The sequence below is a fragment of the Schistocerca piceifrons genome, chromosome 3 (genome assembly GCF_021461385.2).
Source record: "Schistocerca piceifrons isolate TAMUIC-IGC-003096 chromosome 3, iqSchPice1.1, whole genome shotgun sequence".
NCBI lineage: Eukaryota > Metazoa > Arthropoda > Insecta > Orthoptera > Acrididae > Schistocerca > Schistocerca piceifrons.
The window spans coordinates 857,695,214-857,714,104 of NC_060140.1; the positions used below are offsets into that span (position 1 = coordinate 857,695,214).

The 18,891-nt window shown below is 39.5% G+C and overlaps 1 long non-coding RNA gene across 1 annotated transcript in view; it reads right to left on the minus strand.

Moving 5' to 3' along the window:
* LOC124790030 overlaps positions 1–18,891 on the minus strand; it is a 413,333-nt gene that overhangs the window by 234,524 nt on the left and 159,918 nt on the right. The gene's annotated exons all lie outside the window — the stretch shown is intronic.

Sequence of the window (18,891 nt, forward strand, 5' to 3'; positions counted from 1 at the left end):
CACCAAATTTTACCTCACTGGGAACACTAATTTTTGTGAGACGAGGAATTACAAATATAAAGATGTTATTTTTATTAGAAACAAGATTCAGTATTTGTTGCTGAGCATTTGTATTTGTTAATAAGCACTGAACTCTAATATAATAAAAAGTACTACTAACAAGGTTCGAACCAGTAACTGTACGACTGTAAAACTGCTGCGCTACGTATGAAGTACAAAATCCTATGAGAGGCAATCGAAAGAAAATCGAACGCCGCCCACAACGCGACCATTAAATTGTTTCATTCAAACTTTATGACCACACGCGTTAAGACATTTATCCCGCTGGTAGACGAGCGACCATTTCCTGCTTCGCATAATGCGGTCGGCCGCTAACGGATCCACAACAGCGCCTATTCTTGCTCTTCCTCGTCCGACTGAAACCGACGCCCATGCATGTCTTCCTCCTTACAGCCCGGATCGTTCATCGTGCAATTCTCACATCGCTGGCGACCTGAAGAAAGACATGCTTCGACATCTGTTTCAGTTGGCCGAGAAAGAACCAGAGAGGGTGCGGTTGTGGATCCGTCAGCGGCCGACCGCGTTCTATGAAATAGGAACTGATCGTCTCCTCTCCCGGTGGGATAAATGTCTTCACGCGTTTGGTCATTACTTTTGAATGGAACCATTCTATGTGTAAGTAGGCTGTTTAGGTTTTTATGTTGGTAACGTCACGTAGCGCTCTGTATGAAAATCACTGACTGTGCTGTGTGCATTCTTTGGCTGGTTTGCGTTGTTGGGATATTTGCTATTGTAGTGTTGGGCAGTTGGATGTGAACAGCACGTAGCGTTGCACAGTTGGAGGTGAGCCGCCAGCAGTGGTAGATGTGGGGAGAGATATGGCAGAATTTTAAGAGCGGACGATCTGGACGTGTGTCTGCCAGAAAGAATAAATTTGTAATACTGGAGATATCATATATATATATATATATATATATATATATATATATATATATATATATATATATATATTGAAACACGTATGTAACATAGCAGCGATGGCGAGGCATGGTAGCATCTGTGACCAGAGAGTATGCGCTTGACCGCGCGAGGGTTGAGAGCAGTGCTCTGTCAGTAGTCGTTGCGAGTCTGTAGCTCTGTCTAGTTGAGAGCAGTACTCTGTCAGTAGTCGTCGCGTGCAGTACGCTAATAGTCGTCATGCAGAGCGGTCGGTCAGTGATAGCAGTCCAGTGCGGGTGATGTAGGCGGTCGGCAACACTGGTCAAGATGCTGAATAAGGTATACTGTTAATTAATATAATCATTAGATAATGTAAAATTTATTTATTGTAATTAATCTCGAACAAATCCCCCAATAATAATTTTGATTTGAAAAGCATTTTTCAAAAATTTTATTTTTTATTTAACTAAAGATTTAATTGCACTTCCCATTTCATTCCACTTCTTTTAAAGAAAATTTTCAGTAAAATCAAAAAAAAAAAACGAATATTATCATTTGCAATGCAGTTCCTCCAAGCCGTGCGGAAAGATAAGAGCAGAAATTTGACATCCAGTTATTCTGAGGTAAGACTTTAATTCTGATTGTTTTACACAGGGCCAAAGACCGATATTTCGGTTTAATTGAATTTTCTTATTACTGAATGGACTTTAATTTTTTGGTGAAGAATTTATATTTGAGTCAGATTGCGAATTTCACATTTTGTTGCCATTGTCAGTACATTTCATTGTGGGCAGGTTACGCTTAGCGCAATGTCCATTAGCATTCATAATTAAATACTGTCATATTTCTTTCTTTCAAATTTTTGTGGGGAGGTTACACTCGGCTCCCATTACCATTTCTATTAAGTATTGTCTCATTTCCCTTTTAAATTACGGTGGGGAGGTTACACTTGGCGACCCTGCCAGGATCGTATTTCGTTGAGAGTCTTTTGAACAACAGTGAGATATCTGCTCTTATTTGCTTAGATATAATTAGGATTTGGCGCTACGCTTTTACTAATTTTGTGACTTTCTTTCTACAGGTCAACGGCAATTCTTTGCTCTGTTGTATTTGTGTGTTGTTTTTGCATTGTGCTTATTGTTTTGTGAATATTGTGACTACTGTAAAAATGCCGCGAAAGACTGTGAATAGTGTATCGCGAGGTATTACGAACGAAACTACCGATTCAAACAACTTTACCGATAGGACATGTGACACACAGTGTAATGATGACAATCCTGCGTTCACTAACAATCAGTGCATTCCAACCACTAATGATGACTTTTACATTAATGATGAACAAACGAACTCAATTGTCTCGTCTGTTAATTTGACGACAATTGATGACGCGGGACGCTCTATTGTAATGAGCGCTGCCGAGCTTAACACACCCGATTTGGAAAATTCAAGTAACGTACAAATTTTTTTAATGAAAATGAACAAGGTACACAAAGTACGCCGGAGTTCTTTAATTCCGAAATAGTGAATGAGAGTGTACATTTGACAGGGAAAGCCTTTTGTGAACCAAGGAATGACCAAATGGTCACACAAAACGCGACAATTGCAAATACATCGTCAAATAGTACAGAGAATGGAGTAGATAATGTTACATTGGGTCAAATTATGGCAATATTGCTACAAAATAGTAAAAGACTAGAAAATAATGATGAAAATTTCAAACAACTTAGGGAAGATAACAAACACTTAAATGAAAAACTTGACAAAAATGCCGAAGATCTCAAACAACTTCGTGAACAGTACAAACAGCGGAAGGAAATGATGAATAATTATTTCGAACAACTTAATGAAAGTTTTGACAACCATTACAAACAACTTAGCGAAACAATTAATGAAAGTTTCAAACTGACGAACGAAAAACAAGACAACCTTAACGAACGGAGCAGACAAGTTAGTGAACAGAATACAGCTATTACCGTGCAATGTCGGGACAATAAAGTACAATTACGTGTAGATACTAAGACTTGTGCTAATAACAGTAATGAAGAAGTTGGCACTGTTGCACAAGAATTAAGTAGCACACGTGTAGACACAACAGAATCACATAAAGACGGGATTAATGCAGTCACCAAACAATGCCGTAAAAACGCAGTACAGATACGCGACGAGTTTAATTTGAAGTCATTGGAAGTTTCACACACTCCGAATACGGAAGTCAATAATAAAAGTGAACGACAGAACAACCAAAATGTCGAAAGTGTTACAGTAACAGAATTAAAAACTATTTCAGTCACCAATAACACATCACAACAGACGCCACTTGATGAACATTTGTCTGACTTACGCAGCGTGTATAATGTGAGCAATTTACAGCAACTACGCGACTTAAAATCCGAAAAGCCACGCGACTTAAAATCTGAAAAGCTACGTAACTTGAAGTACGAAACGACACAGACGAACAGACTTTCACACAAACCTGAACGTGTTCTCAAATTCAGTGACGAGAACGTTAATTATAAGCAATTTGCATTTGTAAGAAAATCTAAGGAATTTAATAATGACAGCGTACAGGTACACGCTTTGAGCTGTATACGACAATTTGTTTGTGTACATTCACCGCTATTGCCTGTAATGCAGAAGCTAGCTTTGAACCTGATGCGACAATTTGCTATTGCATTTTCATCAGCATTGCGTGTAATGAGGAAACTTGAATTAACTTGGATACAACTATTTGCTTTTGGAATTTTACCGCTATTGCCTGCAACGCAAAAGTTTAAATTTATTTACAGTGCGTAAATGACCTCAGGGGATTCATTACGCTTTAATGAATATGTGCCGTAGCGAGCATAGGGCCCCGAGCTGTAGTAGTGCTGTTTCATCTTTAGTTTTCTGCACTGCTGCCTTCTCTTCTACTATCCTTTATATCTATCAAAACTGCTCTTTAACTATTGCTCTACCTAGGATTAAGAATATGTAATGAATACCCGATGTGACAAATTTTTACCGAATGTGACAATTTTCATTAGGCACTCCAGAACCGCCGTAATTTTAATTACAGATAAAATCGTAATCATCAGTATGTGTAAAAGTAAAATTAACAGCAAACCACATTTTGGTAACAATAGATGTTTTCCACCACAACAGCATGAAAGTCAGCCGCTTAGCATACGTAACCAACAATGCAGTCTACAAGGTCAACCAAACTTTAATGTTTCGCCGCGTGCACGTATAGTCCCTGGTATAACAAATAGTAACGCATGGCAGCAAAAAAATAACTACGTACAGACAACACACCATTTCAATTCCTATCGCAATGCGCCGTATAGAAATTACTATCATGACAGACGTAAAAATAACGAGCACAATTTTCAGCGTACATTTAATAACAGTCGATCTTATTAGCAGCAACAACATCAGCAACAACAAATAATCATGAATGGAACAGACAATAGGTGTCATCCATAGCGTAACACGTCAGTAAGAAATAACAGAACAGTTCGTATAGTGGATATGCCACAACATTGTCCCGTAAATAATAACACGTACGATAAATTTTAACCAGATACAGCACAGATTGCATATTACAGTAACGCAAACATTACTTTTGACACGCAGAATTTTGTTCACGAGAATGTTATTTGAAACATGCTTTGTTGAATGCTCCACTTTTATCGCACCCAGACCTTACTAGAAATTTTTCCATTGCCACCGACAGTTCTAACACCGCTTTAGGCGTATATATTTTCCAGGAAATCGAAGAAGATGGTTCTACAGTAATTAAAAACATTGCATTTGCAAGTCGCATTTTGTCACCCGCTGAACTAAATTACTCTGTTACATAATTGGAAACATTATGTGTTGTATGGGCTTTTACGAGATTTAGGCATTTTCTTTATGGGAGACATACCACCGTTTACACAGACCACAGAGCAATACAATTTTTACTTTCGGCTAAATTCACTCACGACAGATTAAGCAGATGGAAACTTTATTTACAGGAATTTAATTTTACAATAGTTCACATTCCCGGCACGCAAAATGTTATAGCAGACGCACTATCGCGTTCTCTCGGCAACAATCAGCAAGACGTAGCAACCAACTTCTGCAAAACAAATTTCAGTGTCATGTACATTCAACAAGTTGCATTTGAAAACTTTATTTCATCGTCATTACAGGACATAGCAAAAGAGCAAAATAAAGACAACGTGTGGAAAGAAATTAAACACCTTTGGCAAGATAGGAATAATGTTACGATTAGAAACCATTACACTGTACGCAATGACATTCTGTTTCGCCGCTCTCATCCTGACAGCAACAGCTGGTTATTATGCATTCCTGACGAACTGGTTAACAAATTAATCTGGTACACTCATTTAAGTTACGCACATTACGGAGCAAGAAAATGTTTTCTTATACTGAGACAGAACTGTTATTTTACCAACATGGAGAAACGTATACGACGAGTTTTAGCGTCTTGTAAAATTTGCCAGAAAGCTAAATCAGACACCACTTCACATATTCCTCCTTTATATCCCATTATACCTGTTAAATTAAGACACATGGCCGCAGTAGATATTTTTGGTCCGATTCCGAGAACTAACAGAGGTTTTTGCTACATCTTTGTCGCTGTTGAGCTTACTTCAAAATTTGTTACTTTCACTCCATTACGCAAAGCTACTGCTAAAACTGTTTCGAAAGCATTTGTAAAACATTTTCTATCTCATGTAGGGCATGTAATGAAAGTAATTTCTGACAATGGATCTCAATTTCGTAGTAGCGTATGGACACGCATGTTACAAGCCAGAAACATTTCTCCGATCTATATATCCAAGTACCACGCTTCTTCGAACCCTTGTGAAAGATTAATGAAAGAAATTGGTAAACTGTGCCGAATATACTGCCACAAAAGACATATTGATTGGGACACACACATATTCTCATTCCAAGATGTAATTAATTCCATTCCAAATGAATCCACTATGCTATCTCCGTCTGTTATACTGAAAAATGCTGAACCACCTAACAAAATTAAAGAATTAATAACATTTCCTACATCTCGTCGATTACGACACCACGAAATAATTGACATTGCGCTGAACAACATCAAACGTGCCGCAGAGCGCCGGAGAAGACAGCAAAAACAGGTTTGTACACGCCGTGACTTTCACGTTGGACAGAAGATACTAGTACGTACACACTATTTATCCAGCAAATTAAAAGGTAAGTGCAGTAAATTTGAACTTCTATACGCAGGTCCATATCGGATTCGCAGCATCCCTCACCCCAATGTTGTACACGTCGAAACTTTGAGAACCAGAAAATCGAAAGGCAATCACCATATCTCAAACATTAAACCGTTTATTGAGTGAAACCACTGTATGATTCAACACACTATGATGCCATTTACTAATGCAATTATTTCACCTGACTAATTACTGATGATTATCGTATTTTTTCTTGGCAAGTGCCCGGCAAGGTAAGGTTAGCAGGTCGCTTTTCTTGTCGTTACACATCAGACCGTGCACATTTTCCATGTTTTGTATGTATGATTGTATTCCAGTTTTGTTTATATGCACTGTGAAATAGTTAAGATATAACACACACCAGTCGACTTTGACATTATTTTGCCCTATGACATCTCAACATCGTGACTGTTTTACATTTTTTGCTGCTGCATTGTGATATTCTCTGTACATTTTCGGATCTGAACACTGTCAATGTCTTTGACATATTACGTTTTCTGTCATGTTATGCTGTATGGTTAATTATGTCACCATAAACCAGTCATTATTTAGTGGGTATAGGATTTAAATGCAAGACATTAATCTTTGTTCATGAATTTCAGAAAGAAATGATGCATGTAAGAAATAAATTCAACAGAAATGGGAATTTCACCTACGGAATAAACGAAAGAAGATGCAATAACTTTATGGGGAAGAGTAAATGGATCAGGATTAACAAGCATTAACAAGAATATATTATACTCATCGTAGAATAGCAGTCTTAACTAATTTTTTCTTTCAGAATACAAGGTAATTGATGCAGGCTGTCAGAGAGAACTACACATCTTAGTTTTAGTGATGAAATATGCTAGAGATAAGGAATAGTTGTATAATGAGTAATGAAGAGATTTTTTTTTTTTGCAGATGATAATGAATACTGATGAATAATGATGAAGGATTATGAATAATGAAGTTTTTCTTTACAGGTGATGATAATAGTGAAGTTATGATGATATGGATAATGAAGTTTTCTTTACAGATGAGGATATTGTTGAAGTTATGTATTTATGCTATGTAGTTATTTAAGTATTTGTTGCAGTTTGTTTTGACAGCAGGTGTTACATTGCATAGTAGGATGACGGAAAGTTTTGGAAAGGACAGCTATGGAACACATTTTATACACATTTCACTACCTGTTAATTCGAAGTTCACTACTTTTCAGCATAGTGTGCGTTTCTTCTTTCAGGTCAATAATCCGTTTTGTATTTTTTCCAGGAGAAACTTTTCATGATACTTACTAAACCTGTTACTTATTATACCTGTTCTAGTACTTGCATTTTATTTTTTTACCCATTTGTGTTTATCATTTATAAATGTGATCACATATACTGCCTTGTTGCATGACCTTGCTACAGCTGACTCATGACGAATGACGTTACTTATCCTCATTTGCAGCAACAGGTCAAAAGCAAATAGTGTTATGTCTCAGCAATTAACTATCGATCCCAACGCAATGCATTGCTAACAAAAAAAAAAAAAAAAAAAATGTATTACCAGTCCCAAATAGTGACACCAGTTTGAGAAAATTCTGAATAATACTGATCAACTCTGAATAGTATGTCACTTCAGTAATGACTTCTTAATGATACAAAAAAGTATATATTTAAAATAATGCTTTGTCATTAGCTAATAACTGCCAGTGTTTATTGTAATGAGACTACTTATAATGCCTGTGATTATTAATGCTTTCATTGTAATTAGCTGATTATTAATAATGACTTTGTAATGATCTGAATAATACTGAATGAGGAACAATGTTTTATTGTAATGAGACTACTTATAATGCCCATGATTATTAATGCTATGACTAATTAATTGATTTTAATAATGACTTTGTAATGATCTGAATACTACTGAAGGAGAAACACTGTTTATTGTAATGAGACTACTTATAATGCCTGTGATTATTAATGCTATGACTCTAATTAACTGATTTTTAATAATGACTTCGTAATGATCTGAATAATATTGAATGATGAACTATGTTTTATTATATTCAATACTTGCTGGCCACTGAGTGCCAATAATTAATGTCGCTCGATGAATTGTTATTAATTATGCCATTAATTAGCTCTTGTTTTCCATGTTGAGTTTTCATGTTTTGGTTAATGGCCAATGAGTGCCAATAATTTGTATCACTCAATGTATTATGTTAATGCTAGGCCAATAATTGACTCTCCTTTTCAATTAAGGCTTCTGATGAACATTATTCTGTCTTACTAAATATACTTTGTAACTGGCCAAGGACTACCACTGTTTATTGTAATACGATTACCCATGATGCCAGCTAGTGATTCTTAATAGATTGGAATGACACATAATTAATTAACTATGGTACTGTTTAATAATGCTTTGTAATTAGAAGAAGACTAATAATTCTTACTATTGGAATGACAAATGATTAATTAACGACAAATGATTAATTAACTGTAATTAGACAAATGATTAATTAACGACAAATGATTAATTAACTGTAATTAGGAGAAGGTTAATGATTCTTAATTACACTCTGTAACTGAAAAGAATGCGATTATTTCATAATGCTTTGTAACCAGGAAAAGAAGGCTACTGATTCTATGTAAAACAATTAATGAACATTTTTCTGTAATACTACATACTTGGTACAGAAATGTTCAATAACTAGGCTATGAATGCCACAAACTACTCATGAAGACTGTAATTGTCAATATTATGTGACTTGATGTCCTTCACCTCATAAGCTGACTACCCTGAATTACTGCAATGTCCATTTGTCCTGTTTATCCTAGTGATCATGGAGCACTATCTTTGGTTTTGCACTAATTCTACGTGGGTGTGCCTTGTAAGAGCGTGGTGTTGACACGACATGCTGTCCACCACCGTGAGCGATGAAGACATTATTATGGTCCCACTGTTTGGTGTACGTAATGTACTGCCAAAATGAAAACATGGAACATTACTACGACAGTTCAGTGTCTTGGCTACACTGATAAATTCTGATGGGAAAAGAACTTCAAGTTGTGTCACTTGGTGTTGTACTACTGTGGAAAGATATGGACTTTCAGAACAGCTATGTGCAATCTAAAGTGCTACAACCATGATGCAATCCTTCCCTTTCCTATCCTGATTCTTGTCACATAAGGAAAAAATTTTTTTTGGCTAACATTATTTATGTTCATGGCTATACTTTTTTTTTTTTTTTTGATTTGCTCAACTCCAGTGCGAGTACACTTATGGCACTGGTCGATATGATGTTTTGCCATTATGTTTATTTGTTCTGAAAATGCTAAAGACATTTTTTCAGTGCGTGTGCACTTTGGACATGATTTTTTTTTTTTGCCATTATGTTTATTTGTTGTGAAAATGCTAAAGACATTTTTTCAGTGCGTGTGCACTTTGGACATGATTTTTTGCCATTATGTTTATTTATTGCGAAAATGCTAAAGACATTTATTTTTTTTGATTTGTTCTCAAGTACAGTATGTGCACTCTTGTCTTTTATATTGTGTATACATTTTTTATTTTTATGATATGTTCTGAACTACAGTGCATGTGCACTTATGTTAGGTGTTAATATGTTTCCTACTGAACTTCAGTGCCTGTGCATTTTTCTTATTTTTCAATATGATTGTACTCATTCTGTATATTCAATACTTCAATGCGTATGCACTTATGTCATTTGTTACTCATTGTATATACATTTCATCATTTACTGATATGTTCTCAACTGCAGTGCAGGTGCACTTATGTCACTTGTCAACATAATATTTTTTGCCAGTCTGTTTATTTGTTCTGAATATGCTAAAGAATTTTTTCAGTGCCTGTGCACTTTGTTATCTGTCAAATAATTTGTATATACATTTTTCTGATTTGCTACTATGTTTTGTACTCACATTTTGTCTTTGTCTGATATATTTTGTACTTAGTGCGTGTGCACAACATTTAAATATTCTGTAAGTTGTAGAATTTTGGTAATTAAAGAAAAATTTTGCCGCGCTTGGCAAGTCCAAATGACTCACCATCGCTGCCAAATTTTTGCCCCCCCAGTGGAGGGTTATGAAAGACGTATGTAACATAGCAGCGATGGCGAGGCATGGTAGCATCTGTGACCAGAGAGTATGCGCTTGACCGCGCGAGGGTTGAGAGCAGTGCTCTGTCAGTAGTCGTTGCGAGTCTGTAGCTCTGTCTAGTTGAGAGCAGTACTCTGTCAGTAGTCGTCGCGTGCAGTACGCTAATAGTCGTCATGCAGAGCGGTCGGTCAGTGATAGCAGTCCAGTGCGGGTGATGTAGGCGGTCGGCAACACTGGTCAAGATGCTGAATAAGGTATACTGTTAATTAATATAATCATTAGATAATGTAAAATTTATTTATTGTAATTAATCTCGAACAACTCCCCCAATAATAATTTTGATTTGAAAAGCATTTTTCAAAAATTTTATTTTTTATTGAACTAAAGATTTAATTGCACTTCCCATTTCATTCCACTTCTTTTAAAGAAAATTTTCAGTAAAATCAAAAAAAAAAACGAATATTATCATTTGCAATGCAGTTCCTCCAAGCCGTGCGGAAAGATAAGAGCAGAAATTTGACATCCAGTTATTCTGAGGTAAGACTTTAATTCTGATTGTTTTACACAGGGCCAAAGACCGATATTTCGGTTTAATTGAATTTTCTTATTACTGAATGGACTTCAATTTTTTGGTGAAGAATTTATATTTGAGTCAGATTGCGAATTTCACATTTTGTTGCCATTGTCAGTACATTTCATTGTGGGCAGGTTACGCTTAGCGCAATGTCCATTAGCATTCATAATTAAATACTGTCATATTTCTTTCTTTCAAATTTTTGTGGGGAGGTTACACTCGGCTCCCATTACCATTTCTATTAAGTATTGTCTCATTTCCCTTTTAAATTACGGTGGGGAGGTTACAATATATATATATATATATATATATATATATATATATATATATATATATATAACTTGAATATTATTAAGGTAAATACATTGTTTGTTCTCTATCAAAATCTTTCATTTGCTAACTATGCCTATCAGTAGTTAGTGAAATCAGTTGTTAGAATCTTTTATCTAGCTGGCGGTATTGGCGCTCGCTGTATTGCAGTAGTTCGAGTAACGAAGATTTTTGTGAGGTAAGGGATTCATGAAAGGTATAGGTTATTGATAGTCAGGACCATTCTTTTGTGGGTATTATTGAAAGTCAGATTGCGTTGCGCTAAAAATATTGTGTGTCAGTTTAGTGTTGATCAGAATAAATAAAGAGAGTAATGTCTGAGTACGTTCAGTTTTGCTCAGCTGTTTGAAAATCAAATAACGTAGAGATTTACTAGCACAGTAATTCATTAATTATTCAAAGGGGATGTTTCATATGGTCCCGTTGTTGAGGGTTCTCGTTCCTCCTTTCACTGCCCCTCGTACGTTAAATACTTACAAATTCTTTGTACCTAACAGTGGTCGGAAATTTTGTAACCTTCAAAGGGGATTTTGTGGAGTTTGAGAAGCTGATCGTAGTGCTTTATTGTGGCAGGCACTAAGCTTCAAATGATGCAGGTAGGAAGAAAATGGTAGAGGCCAGAGCAGTCGACAAAGAGAGGTGAGGCGAAGCGAGGCGAGCTCTCCTTGTGAGACGATATTACGCCCAGATTCAAGAATCTCATGTCCAATCCATCCCTTATACATTATTGTTTTGCAAATAAAACCCGCCTCTTCTTTCTGCAGCAAGGAAAGGCTGTTTTTTATTTTCGTAAAAAATATTTCTGTGCTTTGCTGCGGAAGACGACCTCGCAGACAAACTCGCCATTACTTATAGTCTCATACTATGTCGTTGGCTAACAAGCCTCAGACATAATGAGAAAACCTGCGCTAGGAAAAAAAAGGCAAACGCAAGCCGTTGTCACTGCAACCATGAAAAGACAGATACATCCAGATTTTTTCGCCATAACTTCTTGGCAGTACCTCCAAGTAAACCACGAACCTGAAGAGACTTCATTCGTGAATTTGCGTGTCGTCATACTAATGAAAGGTATGCCGAATGTTCTGTCATACATGGGAAACTCAAACCTAGCTATACACTGGCCTCTCGAAAAAACAAAAGTTGTACGTAGCACAAGGCGAAACGCACCGCTTGAAATCCGCAGGGAAGCACAGGGCGCCACACTATCATCTGCTGAGCTGTACAGTACCCTACACGAGGGATGTCAGCTAGTAGCAAACGCTGTGGCCGATGACGCACAGACGCACAGTCGCCATGTAATACAGACACAAAGAAGAAAATATAACTCTAAAAGGCTTTGAATAAAATGTTCTCGGGTGTCCAACCGCGCCAATTGGTTAAAACTACACGAGCTTTCGGCCAAGTACTCCTTGGCCATTGTCAAGTGTTATGACTGCCAGTGGGCTGTTGGTGCGCCCAGATTATCGCCTACGCTATTCAGAGAAATCTGCGCTAGCTGAGCATGCGTTAGAAAACGGTCACCACATAAAATTTGGCGGTACCTCTGTCGTGGCTCGCTCTAACGGCTTCTGGGACAGTTTAATAAAGGAAGCTATTGAAATAAAAATTACCACAAACACCCTGAATAGAGACGGTGGCTTACAGCTCAGCGCTGCGTGGGATCCAGCGATCGCGCGGTTGAAGAGGGCACATCGAACGCCGACTCAAAACATGCCCATATATGGCAATGTCACGGGCACCAGTGACGTCACAGCCGGTAGCTAGCGTATATAAGGGCGCACCAACAGCCCACTGGAAGTCATAACACTTGATAATGGGCAAGGTGTGCTTGGCCGAAAGCTCATGTAGTTTTAACCAATTGACGCTGTTGGAAACCCGAGAACATTTTATTCAATGTTATCGCCACGAGAGACTGCATTCATACATCTAAAAGGCTTTGTTTACTGCTTCTGTTGCATTCTTATCTTTGGGTACATCCGCTGTACGTACCATGCATTTATATACCATGGTGCACAACATGTCATATGCACTACAAGAGAAACAAACGTAAACATTTACATGACAGTTTTAATACTAGGAGAGTTTTATAAGATTTTTTAAAGGCAGTGAACTCAAGATTATAAATCACAGCAGACACGACACACTGTACGAGTTGCTGCCTTGCCCCAGGAGCATACACAGGGTAGTCGATTCGTTGTCTTGTATGGAGACCCACTTCGAGGGCTGAACTGTACGTACAGCAGCTGTTCTCTGAAGTACCAAAAACTTTCTACTGTGTGGACCATGGAATGCTTCCGAATAAATTCTAAGGTTATCGACTTATGAGAAAATCTGAGGAAAGGTTTGTTTCACGTAGAGCAGAGGAAACAGAATGTTGACCTCCAGAGTCAACAAAGACGAAAGAAGTTTTATGCTGACTAGGATCCTGCAAAATGGGGATGCGCCACAGTGTTTGTCCTGTGTCTGCTGGTCCAGTAGCATTTCAGAGATCAGTCACGAAACATGAAGTGAATTAGAAGGTTTCTATCTGCAGATTACGCAAGTATCTTCGTGAAAAACGTGGATCTCAACATAAATGATCTACCAAATAGGCTAGTTGGTGAAGCCTGCAGTTTACAGAAGAGAGACATTTGCTCGTGTCTTCCTTCCTTCCTTTTTTCGAAACTGAGTTGGGTGAGGATTTCTTTTCTGATACTCATTCTTAAATTTCTGCCAATGGTTAGTCAATGTGAAAAATGCAGTTTTGCACCGTCGTTCGTAGTGCACGTTAAATGGCATGCCATACGTATAGGAGATGGGACCTGGATAAACTGAAAGAACCAGAAGTTGTAAAGAGTGTCAGAGCATTAGGGAACGATCGACAAGAACAGGGGAGAGGAATACAGTGGAAGAAGAAAGGATAGCTTTGAGAGATGACGTAGTGAAAGCAGCAGAGGATCAAGTAGGTACAGACACGACGGCTGGTAGAAATCCATGGGTAACAGAAGAGATTGAATTTAATTGATGAAAGGAGGAAATATAAAAATGCAGTAAATGAAGGAGGCTGAAAGGAATACAAACGTCTCAAAAATGAGATCGACAGTAAGTACAAAGTGGCTAAGCAGGGATGGTTAGAGGACAAATTTAAGGATGTAGAAGCATGTATCATTAGCGCTAAGATAGATACTGCCTACAGGAAAATTAAAGAGACCTTTGAAGAAAAGGGAACCACCTATATGAACATAAAGAGCTCAGATGGAAAACCAATGCTAAGCAAAGAAGAGAAAGCAGAAAGGTCAGAAGAATATACAGAGGGTCTATACAAGAGCGATGTACTTGAGGGAAATATTATGGAAATACAAGAGGACGAAGATGGAGATGAAGTGGGAGGTATGGTACTTCGAGAAGAATTTGACAGAACAGTGAAAGATCTACGTTGAGACAAGGCACCAGGAGTAGACAACATTCTATTAGAACTACTAATAGCCTTGGTAGAGTCATCCATGACAAAACTCTTCCATCTGGTGAGCAAGATGTATGGTACAGGCGAAATACCCTTAGATTTCGAGAATAATATAATAATTCCAATCCCAAAGAAAGCAGGTGTCAACAGGTGTGAAAATTACCAAACTATCAGTTCAATAAGTCATGGCTGCAAAATAATGACACGAATTCTTTGCAGACAAATGGAAAAACTGATAGAAGCCGATCTTGGGGAAGACCAATTTAGACTCCGTGGAAATGTTAGAACACGTGAGGCAATACTGACCCTACGACTTACCTTAGAACAGAGATTAAGGAAAGGCAAACCTACGTTTCTAGCAATCTTAGACCTAGAGAAAACTTTTAACACGGTTGACTGGAATACTCTCTTTAAATTCTGAAGGTGTCAGGGGTAAAATACAGCAGCAAAAGGCCATTTACAATTTGTACATAAACCAGATGGCAGTTATAAGAGTCAAAGACATGAAACGGAAGCAGTGGTTGGGAAGGGAGTGAGACAGGGTTGTAGCCTATCCCCCGATGTTATTCAGTCTGTATATTGAGCAAGCAGTAAAGGAAACAAACGAAAAATTCGGAGTAGGAATTAAAATCCGTGGAGAAGAAATAAAAACTTTGAGGTTCGCCGATGACATTGTAATTCTATCAGCGACAGCAAAGGACTTGGAAGAGCAATTGAACGGAATGGACAATGTTTTGAATGGAGGATATCAGATCAACATCAACAAGAGCAAAACGAGAATAAGGAATGCAGTCGAACTAAATCAGGTGATGCTGAGGGAATTAGATTAGGAAATGAGGCAAAGTAGTAGATGAGTGATATTTGGGAAACAAAACAACTGATGATAGTCGAAGTAGAGAGGATAAAAAATGTAGACTGGCTATGGCAAGGAAAGTGTTTCTCAAGAATCTGTTAGCATCGAGTGTAGATTTAAGTGTTAGCAAGTATTTTCTCGAAGTATTTGTATGGAGTGTAGCCATGTATGGAAGTGAAACATGGACGATAAATAGTTTAGACAAGAAGAGAATAGAAGCTTTCGAAATGTGGTGCTACAGAAGAATGCTGAAGTTTAGATGGGTAGATCACATAACTAATGAAGAGGTATTGAATAGAATTGAGGAGAAGAGAAGCTTGTGGCACAACGTGACTAGAAGAAGGGACCAGTTAATAGGACACGTTCTGAGGCATCAAGGGATCACCAATTTAGTATTGGAGGGAAGTGTGGAGGATAAAAATCGTAGAGGGAGACCGAGAGATGAATACACTAAGCAGATTCAGAAGGATGTAGGTTGGAGTGGGTATTCAGAGATGATGAGGCTTGTAGCGTGGAGAGCTGCGTCAAACCAGTCTCTGTACTGAAGACCACAACAAGAACGTATGGCACAGTCCCTGACATCTGACTTTCAATTTAACTGCAAACGGCTCTTGGCGACTACAACGGTCCGTCTACAGAGTTGCGACAACACTCAATCGTTGACATGAAGACACGTGCACAAACACGTTACCTGATTGGCTGAGGTACACGCGCGAAGCAAATGCATCTAGTCTATTGCAACTGTTTGGAATCTCTATACTACAGCATAGAATATGCTCATTTACCTAAACGTGGCACAGTATTGGAGTTTGTAACGACGGAGATTACTCAGGAACAGCAGGAAGGCGTCCGCCCCCGGTAGCCGAGTGGTCAGCGCTACAGATTCTCAAACCTAAGAGCCCTGGTTCGATTCCCGGCTGGGTTGGACATTTTCTCCGCTCAGGGACTGGGTGTTGTGTTGTCCTGTCATGCCCATCGACGCGTGTAAGTCGCCGAAGTGGCGTCAAACCGTGACTTTCACCGGCGAACGGTCTACCCGACGGGAGGCCCTAGTCACACATTTTTAGCAGGAAGTCGCTCGCAGAGCCACGCGCTATGCAAACGACGGCAAAGCAGCCTGCCTACAGACCGGTTCGCCGAAGTTGGCGCAGAACGTGCTTCCTGGCTCGCCGAGTTGTTTGCGTTCGCAGCCACAGATTCAGATGCATTCTGCCAACTACAAGACTGTTTTAATTATGCTGTTGGCAGTGAACTCAGTCTTAATGCGTCTAGTAATTTCTCTGTATCAACTGCCTCTCTATGTTTGTCTGAAATCAAGCATACACACCTTTGCCAAGAAAGCAGCTCCATACGCGACGTGATTAAAATTGGTCACTCAAATCGCAATGTGTGGTGCGCTTTTTGGAAACCGAAACACTACGCAGCAACCGACTCTTTTTGTTCTTGAGGTCCAGAAGACAGAAGATAGCGAAGCTATGCAGACATCTTGTTTCCTGACATCCAGAAAGACTTCAATACAGTTTCGCACCGTCACAGATCCCGAGAACGTAACTGAAAATAAGTTCCCAAAAAAACTTTAGTATATAATAGTTTAACCTTACGAAACTGGCTCTTCAAAAAGTTGCTCCAGTGAGCGACAAGGGAGTAACGATAAAACTAGACTTCGTGTTGTTTCTCGAAACATTACACGTAATAAATACAAATAGAGTAAACGCGTATGACGCAAAAAAGAAATCCCTCATATATCACGTTAGCTGCTATCAGTAGCGACTTGAAGCACAATCACGACATAAAACGAGTTATATGAGAAGCAGACGCCTGGCTTAAATTTTATATTTAATTGCGTAGAGCCGCGCGGTTCAGGGCGACATGCACGGAATGGCTCTGAGCACTATGGGACTTAACATCTATGGTCATCAGTCCCTTGGAACTTAGAACTACTTAAACCTAACTAACCTAAAGGACAACACACAACACCCAGTCTTCACGCATGCACGGATTGCGGGGCCCCTCCCGCCGGAGGTTCGAGTCCTCCCTCGGGCATGGGTGTGTCTGTTGTTCTTAGCGTAAGTTATTTCAAGTTGGTTTATGTAGTGTGTAAATGTACAGTTCAAATGGCTCTAAGCACTATGGGACTTAACATCTGAGGTCATCAGTCCCCTAGACTTGGAACTAATTAAACCTAACTAACCGAAGGACATCACATACATCCACGCCCGAGGCATGATTCGAACCTGTGACCGTAGCAGCAGCGCGGTTCCGGAATGAAGCGCCTAGAACCGCGCGGCCACAGTAGCCAGCGTGTAAATCTAGGGACCGATGAATTCAGCAGTTTGGTCCCTTAGGAATTCACACACACTGAGTTACATAGATAGACTACTTTCCCAAGAAGATAACAGCAGTGTAGCAGCAATTAAGGAGCAACACAAACCGTAAATTGTTATCCAAAACATCGTTTTTGAAAGTTCCCAAACATGTTTCAGCACCTCTCTGCCATCATCAGTGGGTTTCTGTTTTATTTAATCTGTAATGTGAACATTTTTACTGAATGATTGCAAAATTACGGAAATACACTCCTGGAAATGGAAAAAAGAACACATTGACACCGGTGTGTCAGACCCACCATACTTGCTCCGGACACTGCGAGAGGGCTGTACAAGTAATGATCACACGCACGGCACAGCAGACACACCAGGAACCGCGGTGTTGGCCGTCGAATGGCGCTAGCTGCGCAGCATTTGTGCACCGCCGCCGTCAGTGTCAGCAAGTTTGCCGTGGCATACGGAGCTCCATCGCAGTCTTTAACACTGGTAGCATGCCGCGACAGCGTGGACATGAACCGTATGCGCAGTTGACGGACTTTGAGCGAGGGCGTATAGTGGGCATGCGGGAGGCCGGGTGGACGTACCGCCGAATTGCTCAACACGTGGGGCGTGAGGTCTCCACAGTACATCGATGTTGTCGCCAGTGGTCGGCGGAAGGTGCACGTGCCCGTCGACCTGGGACCGGACCGCAGCGACGCACGGATGCACGTCAAGACCGTAGGATCCTACGCAGTGCCGTAGGGGACCGCACCGCCACTTCCCAGCAAATTAGGGACACTGTTGCTCCTGGGGTATCGGGAGGACCATTCGCAACCGTCTCCATGAAGTTGGGCTACGGTCCCGCACACCGTTAGGCCGTCTTCCGCTCACGCCCCAACATCGTGCAGCCCGCCTCCAGTGGTGTCGCGACAGGCGTGAATGGAGGGACGAATGGAGACGTGTCGTCTTCAGCGATGAGAGTCGCTTCTGCCTTGGTGCCAATGATGGTCGTATGCGTGTTTGGCGCCGTGCAGGTGAGCGCCACAATCAGGACTGCATACGACCGAGGCACACAGGGCCAACACCCGGCATCATGGTGTGGGGAGCGATCTCCTACACTGG